The sequence below is a fragment of the Octopus bimaculoides genome, chromosome 8, assembly GCF_046866305.1.
Source record: "Octopus bimaculoides isolate indiv1 chromosome 8, ASM4686630v1, whole genome shotgun sequence".
Classification (NCBI taxonomy): Eukaryota; Metazoa; Mollusca; class Cephalopoda; order Octopoda; family Octopodidae; genus Octopus; species Octopus bimaculoides.
The window spans coordinates 18,873,422-18,886,699 of NC_142935.1; the positions used below are offsets into that span (position 1 = coordinate 18,873,422).

A 13,278-nucleotide genomic window follows, 5' to 3' on the forward strand; every position below is an offset into this window, starting at 1 on the left:
TCAATACATCAAACTATTGTTGAAAAAAGAAGACATAAAAGATCGTCAAATTTACTTCCAACACAACGTATGTATATATATATATATATATATATATATATATAGTGTTGAGTGGTGTATGTATATGAATATAAATGTGTGTGTGTGTGTAGTATGTATGTATGTATGGTTGTATGTATGTATGCAAGCGATACTGGGCAAACTCAAAGATAATATTTGGTATTTACATGTCATGCCACCTTGCGATAGTTCTCAGAAGCATAGATAATTTCAATAAATCAATAATTTATCATTTGTGGCATATCACATACCATTATTTGTCACTGTGGATCAAATTATAAGCCAGTGATCTTAGTTTTATGGCTTTGCTTGATGCACACACACCCACACTCACACACACACACACACGCACACACACACACACGTATATATATATGTGAAGTAAGTGGGTAAAAGAGACAGAGACACAGAAAACTGCACATAGAGATTATTTGATGTTTACATCTTATCACGCAAGTAAACTGATATAAGCTGAAAAGCAGTAAGTCATCGACCTAAAATGTACTTCGTCGATTGGAAACATTTGTACTTAAAATTGTTTCAGTCATGCACAGTTTAGAATGTTCTGACTATGATATTTAATACATTATTTCATAGATTATTTATCTAAATGCTTACCATTTACCTATTTGACTTGTTTTACTAGAACAGAACCTATATACAAACTGGGACTGCTTTGTCACCACCATTGATTTCGTCTATTTGAAGTATATATTCATGGATTATCAAATAGAAATGAACAAATGAATGTATGTGTATAATAATACCTTCTGCTTCTCTAAACTGAAATTTAACTATTATGCTTAAATATCGGATAACTAACATGATATAGAATGCATAATCTCTTCGAACTGTTTCAGACAAATGCACTTTTGTAATCTGTCGTTGTCCAATATCTTCGATGACCACACCACCGTTATAATCGATAATTATCAGTAGGGGTATACTTTGGTAATGCATGAAGCTCGTGTGCCCAACATGTGGGTTCCCGTTGGTCAGTGAATGTCCGTTTCAAAATTCTTTAATTGTAACCCTACTTGCGTTGCCAAAAATAGCCTGTACCTTGTCCAAGCATATTCCTTGATAAAATTAGCCTATCCCTTGCCAGAAGTAGTCCATACCTTGCGAAAACCAACCTATGCCTTGCCAAAAATATCCAATGTCTTGCCAAAAGTAGCCTATGCCTTGCCAAAGATAGCATGTCATGCCATAAATAGCCTATACCTTGTCAATAATAACGCTTTTTCTATATTCGTGAAACTCCATATCTTGAGACAGTTTCTCTATCTGCTACCTGGGAGTAGATGATATTTTAATTTTTTTATATCTCAAACAGAATGAAAATATTTCGGTAATTAGAAGGAAAACAGTTAATGACAAGAGTGGTAAAGAGACTCCTGCAGAGAATTCTCATTAACGCTAAATTCATCTAATTTTGAGTAGAATTGCATTTTTTAAACTAATTACTTTGATGCACGTTAGATCGCACTTAAATATATATTCTTCTCGTCAAGAGCTTTAATGGGAAATATATTATGTGCTCAGAATTACATACATGACACACGCATAAAAGCAGACATACAAAACACGGATATGCACCCGCAAATTTATCAAACCTTGTCTTGAAGAAGGCATGGAAATTATGTAACATGATAGTGAAATTTACAAAAATATACAGGAAGTAAAGTTAAAATTGCAAGATTTTCCATCGACTTAATTCCGTGCTCAAGATAAGGAATAACCTTCTCTCCCTATATAGGGCAATGGTCTACTTTATATGAAATTCACAAATATCTATCACATATTACGTAGCAGTTAGGTGTCACGTAGCAATGAAAGATAAAGTGTTCACCTCTAAAGAAAGAATAAACAATGATTGAACATACAAAGAAGATATGAACTCATGATATACGAGTAATGATCTCAGCACTTTAGCCACTGAGCAATTTCTCTTCTTCGGCGATAGAGTATACAATAATCTCTCGCCATGTCGCGGTTCACCTATGACGGTTTATTCCGTCGATCTTCCGTGGTGCAGTTTTGCATTTATAATAAAATAAATACTCTCTCTTTATTCGTTACACTTTTACTTGTTTCAGTCATTTGACTGCGGCCATACTGGAGCACCGCCTTTAGTCGAGCAAATCGACCCAGGACTTATTCATTGGAAGCCTAGTACTTATTATATCGGTCTCTTTTGCCGAACCGCTAAGTTACGAGGACGTAAACACACCAGCATCGGTTGTCAAGCGATGATGGGGGGACAAACACAGACACACAAGCACACATATATACATATGTATATATATATACATATATACGACGGGCTTCTTTCAGTTTCCGTCTACCAAATCCACTCACAAGGCTTTGGTCGGCCCGAGGCTATAGTAGAAGACACTTGCCCAAGGTTCCACGCAGTGGGACTGAACCCGGAACCATGTGGTTGGTAAGCGAGCTACTTACCACACAGCCACTCCTGCGCCTATATACATATTATAAAAATAATAAAGCAAATATGCAGTACTGTTTCTACTTCGCGGATTTTCATCTATCGCGGGGCGGGGTTGGAACGTTACACCCGCGATAATCGAAGGGTTACTGTAGTTCTATAGAAAAACCCATGTACTAACTGAGGTGCGCAAATCATGAAAAAAAAAAATTTCTTCTTGAAGCAACTTCAGAGACAGCTTGAAATATATTATGTTTATAATCATTGTCAAGATCTAGATTCGTCTAAGTTTAAAGAAAGTGTATGTTACTTTTTATGGTAATCGGCGCACAATCTGTTGCCAAGTGATCGAATAAAGATTACAAGAAAAACACAAACGCATTTGTGTGCAAGCGATATGCTAGTGTCCAAGAAAATAAGAGAATATGTTTGTGTGTGTGTGTGTGTGTGTGTGTGCGTGCGTGTGCGTGTGTTTGTGTGTGTTTATATACATACGTAAAATCCAGAGAATCGAGGTGTAACAAGAAAGTTAACTTCGGCCAATCAGCAGTGAATATTAAAAAACAACTTGCAGTAACAATAATGGTTTATTGAGACAGAAGGCAGTGAATTTATTTTCTTGTAACGAAGAACGATGTGTGTGTGTGTGTGTGTGTGTGTGTGTGTGCGTGTGTGTGTGTGTGTGTGTGTGCGTGTGTGTGTGTGTGTGTGTGTGAAGGCTCGTGACTCACTGGTTTGGGTATTCGACTGACGATTCCATTGTGAAGCCGTGAGTTGGACCTGTATTGCTATAAATAAATGAATAAACAAATAAGTCAAATTTTTTAGTCTTGTCACAATGAACTACGCTAAAGGTCCGCGTATGTATAGATTGCTCGGCTACTTGCGTGTTAATTTCACGTGCACGCTGTTCCGTTGATGGGAACAACTGGAACTCTTGTCGTAACTGACGGAGTTCTATATATATACTAGCAGAAATACCCGGCTTTGCCCGGGTTAAAGAGAATAATGAAATCTAAAAACGCCGTCTAGACTACGCAACCCTCAACTGTTAGTAGCTACGATACCATATTTCTACATTAATAACTCTCCAATCCATGCCAGCATGGAACATAGACATTAAGTGGAATGCCAGTCTCTCATCTAGGAGGGCCTTGAAATCAATGTTACCAACTGGGGAATATGTGTGTCGCAGTGATAATAAAAAGACCCAAAGGAGGTCTGCAACGAAATAATTTTACTCAACACTTTGCAAGTGAATCAGTGGAGGCAAAGATGCGTCTCATTTACTTGACAATTTATGCACCACATTGCAGAAATCTGTACCGTTGAATTACAAATAATGCTCATCTGTTATGTTCGGGTTAAAATTTCATCAACATCAAAAATATATGATGGGAGTTATGGCCGTTATACATAGAATATAATTTCCAAATTTCATAAAGATTCGTTCAGTACTTTTGACGTAGTTTTGGATAAGAAAACAAATGACTAATGTGTGTGTTTGTGTGCATGTCTTTGTGTGTGATGGGTGTATATATGTATAGATATCTGTATGTATATATATATATATATATATATATATATATATATGCGTGTGTGTGTGTGTGTGTGTGTGTGTGTGTGTGTGTGTGTGTGTGTGTACATATTACATGTACATCTATATATATATATACATCTACACATATGTATACATATACATGTATGCATATAGATCTATATCTATATCTCTCTATATATATTCTATGCATATACGTGTACATATACATGTATATGTATACATATCATCTCTTTCTCTCTCTCTTTCTCTCTTTCTCTCTTTCTCTCTCTCTCTCTCTGAAAGTATCTGTCATTACAGTATCGAAATGTGATTGTTTCAGTTAGTAGAATAGTTTCATTTTTAAAGTGAAAGTATTTGACAGGAGTGTTTTTGTTTCACTTTTGACACGTAATACTTAAATAGTGGAGGAGATATTATGTTGCCGTGGGCTCGAACTCTGCAAGAAGTTAAAAAAATTTTTTTGACTAAAATACAACTGGAACCCTAAGTAAGGCATGTGCAAAATTTGAATGAAATTAGTTGCGTAGTTCTCGAGTTTTAGGGATTCACACAGACAGACAGACAGACAGACAGACAGACACACATTCTCATTTATATATATATATATATATATATATATATATATATATATATATATATACATGCGCTTATGTATAATGATAATAATAATAATTTGGTCAAATACGTATAATTCGATTAGTTTGTCTAAATGTATATGTGTGTGTGCGTGCGTGTGTGTGTGTTTATATAAATATACGAGGTCTGATCAAGAAGTATCCGGACTGTTGCCATAGTAACGAAACTAAGGCACGTAGAGTAAAGCCGCTTGGCAAAGATTGGCCTTTAATGCTGCTGGTTATGAGCCCTACGTTTTAACGTTTTCGATCACATCCACTGTTTACAAAAGTGCTTGGAAGGAAGGTGCGTAGCATGTGATCGTCATATTGACCATGACAGAGAAAGTGGAGCAGAGAATCTTCATCAAATCTTGCCAAAAGTTTGGCGATACCCGCTCAGAGGCCTACGTAAATTTTTCAGAAAGTTTTCATCTTTCTCGACACAATGAAATGGATCTGGTGCAACTGAAACCCGAGTGTCCTTTTGGTCAGCTGAAAGCAGTTTTGGCACAAACTTGGAAGACACGCGTCTCATACGCAAATCTTTAGTGATGATGACCGGAACTGTAAAGTAACTAATCTGCACTTTCTGTGATATCTCATGGATGGTGTTCAACGATTTCCCCTCACAGCTGCACGCACGTTTGCAATGTTTTTCTTAGTTCTGCTGGCTGCGGGTCTTCCAGAACATTCGTCAATATCGACATTTTTCCGGCCACCTTGGAAACATCTAAAAGACTCGTACACTTGTGTGCGACTCCTATCCATACACTCCTATCCATACACTTTCTGAAACTTTGCGTAGACCTCTGAGCAGTTATCGGCATGACAACTTTCTCTGTCATGGTCAATGCAACGACCACACTCTAAGCACTTCCCTCCCAACGACTGGTGTAAACAGCGGAAGTGACCTAGAACGTCAGAATTTAATGCGCATGCAAAGCGTAGTCCGAGGTCAATCTGAGCCGAGCGGCTTTACTTTGCGCACTTTAGCATCGTTACTACGGCAACAGTCCGGATACTTATTGGTCAGACCTCGTACACACACACACATATATATATATATATATATATATATATATATATATATATATATATATATATATATATATATATATATATATATGCGCTTATCTTTAATTTGCTTCAGTCATTAGCTTACGGCAGCTACGGTCTTCTATCACTTGCTACATTATAATGTGCCAATAGTACATTTTTCTTTATATTGCTTATGTTATCAGTATTTTATTTGTCTAATCACCGACGGTGTGTCATTGACCTGTTACTGACACACATACACACGCGCACGTGTAACCATGCACAAACGTGTGCGCTTGCACAAACACATTGATATATGCATACAGGTGTGTGTGTGTGTGTGTGTGTGTGTGTGTGTGTGTGTGTGGTCAATCATTAACGTCGTTTCAACAGGAAATCTAGTTAAACCCGACATTAGTTCAATCCACAGAAGATAAAAGCTGTTTAACAAGTTTCTAGTAATTGTGGGTATTGGCATTGAACTGCTACAGTCGATGGACGAGCGCTTCATAGATTTTTGGGAGTAATAGCTAAATATATGACCTTGACCTTTGTGGAAGTTACTTTATCTAGGAAATAACCTGATAGGTAAAAAATAATTTAATCCCTCAACGGTGATCTTTTTTACCATTGACTTATTCTCTTTGCCGTTGAGATTTTTATGCGACCAATGTGTTGCTGTAAAAATTGTAACTGCTATTTATTTTAGAAAACCTTCATATTATACGTGCCCAGCTGCTATTTGTTAATATAGGTGTTTTCCTTAGATATATTCAAATATCTCGAAATTATCTCAGGTTTTTTTGTGGGAATATATTTACCTGTTCAAGAAAGACATCTTGGTTTGCAACAACTTTAATAAGTGATGGTCATACACATTACAGACAGAGCAATGGAGCCGCAAACGAACTTAGAGACGGTGCCGGACTCCTGAGAGAAAAATAAACTTCCTGTAGTAGAAACCAAAGTATTGCACCCACGCGATGAGATCATACGCTGAAAAAATAGTGGAGCATTTGCATTTGTCGACTAGCGTCTTGCATATTGTCCAGTGTACTCTCTATTAGCCCAAGAGCTTATTGGTGCCGTACAAAGCATAGAATTAATAAACTTGTATCAATCATATTAATGTTGGTGCATCTCAATTCATCTAATAATTTATGTACATGCAATATTTCTTTAACTTCAAGGCCGCGAGCCAGGAAGAATTCTTAGCACGTCGGGCAAAATGCTTAACAGTCGAACAATGGGGTTGAGGTAATCGACAAATCCTGCCCTCAAAACTGCTGGCCTTGTGCCAAAATTTGAATCCAAAATTTCTTAAACTTAGATTATGCTGACCTAGGTGACCAACCCTGGTTCGGAAAAATCAATAAGCTTGAATGGCTTTCGATCCAAAATTCTATGATATCGATGTTCTATCTTTAAAATAAATAAATAAAATGGAATGATTGGCAGAAGTGGTACGGTGTCAAACACAATATCGCTTTACGATTAGTTAATTCTCTTCGATTCTGATTTCCAGTCATTCTGGAGACTCTAAAATGAATACTAATCTCGATTGAATCAATCGCTAATTTGTGATAATGTGCTAGAAATCAATGTTAAATCAAATGATAATGTAACTAGCTGACAGAAATTCAAAATAGCAAGACTAATATTTCTGAACACATTCTTCTTGTCCCTTTATTTTCTTAAAGAAATCAAGCAACTCCGTCCTCATTTTTTTCATCTGCTTCTGCTCGATAAACTATGTCTAAAGTGTGTACGACACATGCTTCACTCGCTTCACATGTACGAGACATACTTCATTCGACTATACAGCATCGATTTTTATGGCCTCTAGCCTATGTGCCATGACATTTTTCTAAAGAATATTTGGCACATCATAAAATTTGGTTTCAAATTATGGTACAAGGCCAGCAATTTCTTGAGGAAGGGTAAGTCGATTACATCGACCCCTGTGCTTGATTAGATCTTATTTTATTCACTCCGAAGGCATGAAAGGTAAAGTCAACCACGGCGGAATTTGAACTTAGAACGTGAATTCGAATGAAAGACTGTTATGCATTTTAGCTCAGCGTACTAACGGCACTGTAAACTCAACGCCTTAAAGGCATGTAATAAATATTGGCTTGAATTTTGGCACACATCCAGCAATTGTGAAGAGGGTAAGTCGTTTACATCTACCCTAGTAATCAACTGGTGCTTATTTTATATGGCATGTAATAAATATTTAAACGATTTAAATCTGTATCCATGTATGAGTGTGTGTATAATATATGTCTACATGTCTATATATGTGTAAGTGTGTATACCTCTAATGATATTCGCAAGCGAGTTATAACTTTGTAGCAACTACAATGCTTTCTGTCATTTTTTTAGGTGCCTATGTAGTTGCGAGTAGATAAACATCCACCTTGATCCAGCTGAAACATCAAGGATGTTTCAGCTCAAAGCACAGAGGAATCCAACAATACTCGGTTAAAAGCCAATTTTCCTCTGAGTACAATTACATGAAACGGGAAAAAGGGTGTTTTGCTCAGATACAACGCCCTATCTGGTCCAAGTCTCGAACTCACAGCGTAAGAATAATGAAGATAACATCCCAGCCACTCAGCCACTCCCTTCACCGTCTCTCCATCAAAACAGCTATATACATCTCTCTCATTCTCTCCCCCCTTCTCTTCCTCTCTCTCTCTCTATGTATATATGTTAATATATAAGTGTGTGTGTATTTCATATATTCTTAGATGCATTTCTGATCGCTGCCTGCAGCACAACGTATTGTATGTAATTTAGTAACTTCATCTAACAAATGAGTGTTGTACTGAAAGCTGAATGTTCTTATGCTTTGGAACACAGTTATTTCGGTACGGAAAATATAGCTTGTGAAGGACTATATGGACAAAAACTTATGGTCGGTATTTGAATATGCTCGGATTTTCTTTTTCTTTTAGGGATTTGGTATTTAAATAAACTTGATGTAATTGATGAAATGCGGTTTAAGCAATTATATAATTGAGTTAAGATTTACATTTTGGCAATAGTTTGGTTTAACGTGTTTTCTGCAGAGGATTTAGACATTACTACGATGTTAATTGCTGTATATATTTAAGTCTGTATAAAGATGGTATAGAATCATAAATTATTTCATCTCTCCCAAATGTCTCATTCTCAATGTAAGAATGATTTGTGGTGTAGTAAACACCAATACGTTGAAGTAAAATCTCAGATTCTATTACCTGTTTGGGCACTTCATTTAAGCTGTTAATGCATTTGAGCCAGGTAAAAGCTGATGAAGGTGACTTTTGTAATATAATCATCCGACCATAAACATTTCAGAATCGGAAACCTTACGTATCTTTCACTGTATCTCACACAGAAAAGATAACACAGGCCTTGAAATTCGGCGCTTGTATTGATTGGCTTTGAATTTAACTAATTTCATTCATCACTGTGATAAATATATATCATAGGGATTATACATAATCATCTATTTTAACACCATATATATGTAGTGGGAGAGAAGTGCCTGTCGCATTGGTCAAGGTGCTGTACTCCTAATCGTGAGATCGTCATTTCGATTCCCAGACCGGCTGTGTATTGTATTCTTGTGCAAAACACATCATTTCACATTGCTTCGGTGCACTAGGTTTTAAATGGGAAACCCTAAAACGAACTGGCTTTCCGTTTAGTGGAGATGCTGACTCGCCTGCTCAGAGAAAGGGGTGGCATCATTCGAAAGCTAAACAATAATCAGTGTTGCATAACAGCAGCTGATATTTTGGCCGATAGCGTGTGTGTATATATACATACATACACTCACACACATATGCATATATATATATATATATATATATATATATATATATATATATATATATATATATATATATATATATATATATATATATATGAGAATTTACGAAAAAAACAACAACAGACGAGGACAGGTGGTGTAAACAACAAAAGGATGTATTAGTTTAACGCTCGGGAATAGAGAAAGTCTTTAACGTTTCGAGCTACGCTCTTCAACAGAAAGAATAAGGAGAAAACAAGGAGAAAAACACGGAGAAAAAAAATTGAATGTTGTGGTCAGCGATCTATCAAATGTATATATAACATATGTAAGGTTTCCCAAAATTTTCAATTTTGCCAAAGCAAAATATAGTTATATTTTGGGTCCGAGCGTTGCAATACAATGGTAAAGTAAACACAATTATGACATTACCACATTTAGTCGATATGGCCGCCCCTGTTTCGAATCACAGCCTTGAGTCTAGTTGCGACTTTTTCACACGTGGCAGGCAGCTGTTCTTGCGGAATCGAAGCCCATTTTTAACGATGTTTTCCCTTTGGATTGTCCAGCGAAGCATGAGGAATGCTCGAGACCCTCGTTTCTAAAATGGACTAAGCAGAAAAGTCCAACAGGTTCAGATCGAGGATTCTTCAGGGCCATACATCCTTGCCTATGAACGACGGAATGTTTTTCTGGATCCAGAGTTGTGTTTGTTTGGAGCTGTGAGATGGTACCGAGTCCTGTTGGAGGCTCCATGGTGCTCCTTGCAAGTGGTCATTCGCCCGAGTTCAGCTTCCAGAATGTCGCTAATGTATCGTTCGTTGGATGTTAATTTTAACACCCAAGGGCACAAAAACGAGGGACGGCTTTTCAGTGGCTGTGGCAGCCGCCTAAACCATTACTGATTGTGGATTTTGACGTCGATTTACGAGTTCACTCTCGACGGAGGCAGATACATTCCAAAGTCGGTCATGCTCATGGTTTACTCTTTGCCTGATATCAAATTTCTCTTCATCAGCGAACAGCAGCGTGCCTCTAGTAGTATTAGACGACTTCTCTCCAGTCTCATGGACTTATAAACTTGCGTGAGATCATGATGACGGTTCATCTTGTAAGGATGGGTCCTTCAGCACTCGATACATCGATGTTCGGCTTTTCTCTGCTGTTGCAGACAGTTTTCTGATGGAGCTATAAGGATTTACCCGTATCTTTAACCGGTACTTTTGATAATCTTAGGGGTCGCCACACTTCTTTTTCGGCCGCGTCTACGTCGATCAGCAGTGGAACCAGTCTCTTTAAATTCCATCGCAATTTTCCAGACTGTTGTTCGGATAATGTGAAGTTTCGTCGCTATAGTTGTATTACTTTCGCCTCCTTTGTGGAGGGCTATGATTGGATTTCGGTCTATATCTAATTTATATATCTGAATTTTATTTAATTTGAAACAAAACGAAGTCACAGTAATCTTTTCTAATGATACATAATCTTCATATCTTCTCACAATTATTGATAGTTGATATATATATATATATATATATATATATATATATATATATATATATATATATATGCGAGTAAAAATAAATACAAAAAAGGTGTTTTTTTTTTGTATGATTGTGTATAGAGGAATATATTATTTTGTTTAAAAGAGTTCCAACACTGTCTGTTTTTTATGTTTTATTTATATTCCTGCAGAACCAATGTGGGGTATAGAATATGGAATATACAATATATAATATAACATAAAATAAAAATGGATGGCACCATGAAAGAAAGTATTGAATGTAGATGAAATATTGAGTGTTCAATATAAAGGATCAAATATATAAATATAAAAATATAAATATATAAAGGCGACTCGAGTTTCAGGGCTATTTCCCTTCGTCATGGCCGGTATGACAGACTTTAACAGATATATATATATATATATATATATATATATATATATATATATATAAGAGAGAGAGAGAGGTCACAAAAGTGACAGAGGGTACTGACTAGCACCAACTATTGCTAGAAATAAGAGCTAAAACAATTCAAAAGCCACAAGCACTATCTTAATGACTGACAGTGTCTATAGTCGGATCGGCGATTTCGGATTTTGATGTAGACCATCTTAATTCCCTTAAGCGGTTATAAACTCCAAGGGTTAAACTCAACTACCTCTGTCAGTCTTATATATATTAAAAAAAAAAAAAGACCGCTGAAAACATGTCCTGATTTTCAAGACCGTAGAAGTGTACCGTCTGTCACTTATGTGACCTCTATTCATTTTGCCTTTAGTTTCAAATTACTCTAATAAGCCACCCATTTAATTTGTTATATATATATATAGGTTATGAACGACAGTGAGACCCAAAGGTGTCAGATAATGTCTTCCCCTTTCTTCTCTTTCTTTATTCCTATCTTCTTGTTTTCGATTTGACCTTACTAATACATTCCCTACTTTTAGGTCACCTTAAGTAAATCCCTTGATTCAATAGCACTGTGTATAAACTCTATACTTGGAATGACCAATTTTAAAGACTATTGGATTTTACTAATAAGGTATTGGAATTTTATATGTATACCATTCTGCCTAAACAATGGATCTACAAATACAATAGCCCTGCTTATCCTACATCTATTTTCGTTCCTCAGCTTCACTCGCTATTTCATATCTTATATAAATTAACTATTACTTAAGCATCTTCTCACACCGTCTCCGATGAATGGATATAATAAATATCCTGAAAACAGCTGTAAGATCTATTTAAAAATAATTCTATAATATACACAGCCTTAGTTTTTTTATCTCATTACGAAAAGTGAATCAATCTCTCTCTCTCTCTCTCTCTCTCTCTCTCTCTATATATATATATATATATATATATATATATATAGGGAGAATTCACAAAAACACAGCAGAGGAAGACAGGTGGTGTATAAAACAAATAGATTTATTAGTATAACGCTCGGGAATTGAAAAAGTCTTAAACGCTTCGAGCCTACGCTCTTCCACAGAAAGGAACACAGAAAGAATCAGGGAGAGAAAAAAATGTGTGTAGTGGTCAGCTATCTATCATGGCGAATATGTATATACATGCATTTATGTACATATGTATGTAATCGTGCGTCACCTGACAACGGGCGTTGTGCCTGGTAGCACTACTGATTCACGGCATCCTATGTCTTTTTTGTGTCTTATGTTTTGCTAAGCAACAGGGCTGCAGCGTGGTTAAATTAGGATCTGAACTTAGCATCTGAAGCGAGTAACTTAATCCTACATGTTATTTTTTCCGGTCCTTTACAGTTTCTGTCAAATTAAACAAGATTAGCAATGTCTTCTTACATTATCACGAAACCAGAAATTTCTATGGGAATGGATTGAATCCTGTTTATGGTTCATAGTAATGTTATCGATACTGGATTGCTTTCAAATAAAAATGAAGAATGACGGAAGTAATTACTATAAAGAATTAATACGACGCTCTAGCATTTTTACCATTCCTCATTATTGTCAATAATCCTTTTTATTTCGGAACAAAAGCACACATACCCATCAAAGTCTGGTTAATAAGTCTCACTACTGGGCAGGATTTATTTTAAACGCTTCACTTAGGCAGTAAGCAGGCAAAATTATTAGTTTGTTAGGCAAAATGCTTAGCAGCCTTTATTCCGGTTCTTTAAACTCTGAGTTCATATTTTTCCGATGTCGATTTCACGTGTCATACCTTCAGAGTGGATCGAATAACTACCAGTTCAGCAGTGA

At 36.3% G+C, this 13,278-nt stretch overlaps 1 protein-coding gene across 1 annotated transcript in view; it reads left to right on the forward strand.

Annotated features, from left to right (window-relative positions):
* Positions 1-13,278, forward strand: part of LOC106878173 (uncharacterized) — a 1,399,830-nt gene that overhangs the window by 374,619 nt on the left and 1,011,933 nt on the right. The window lies entirely within an intron of this gene.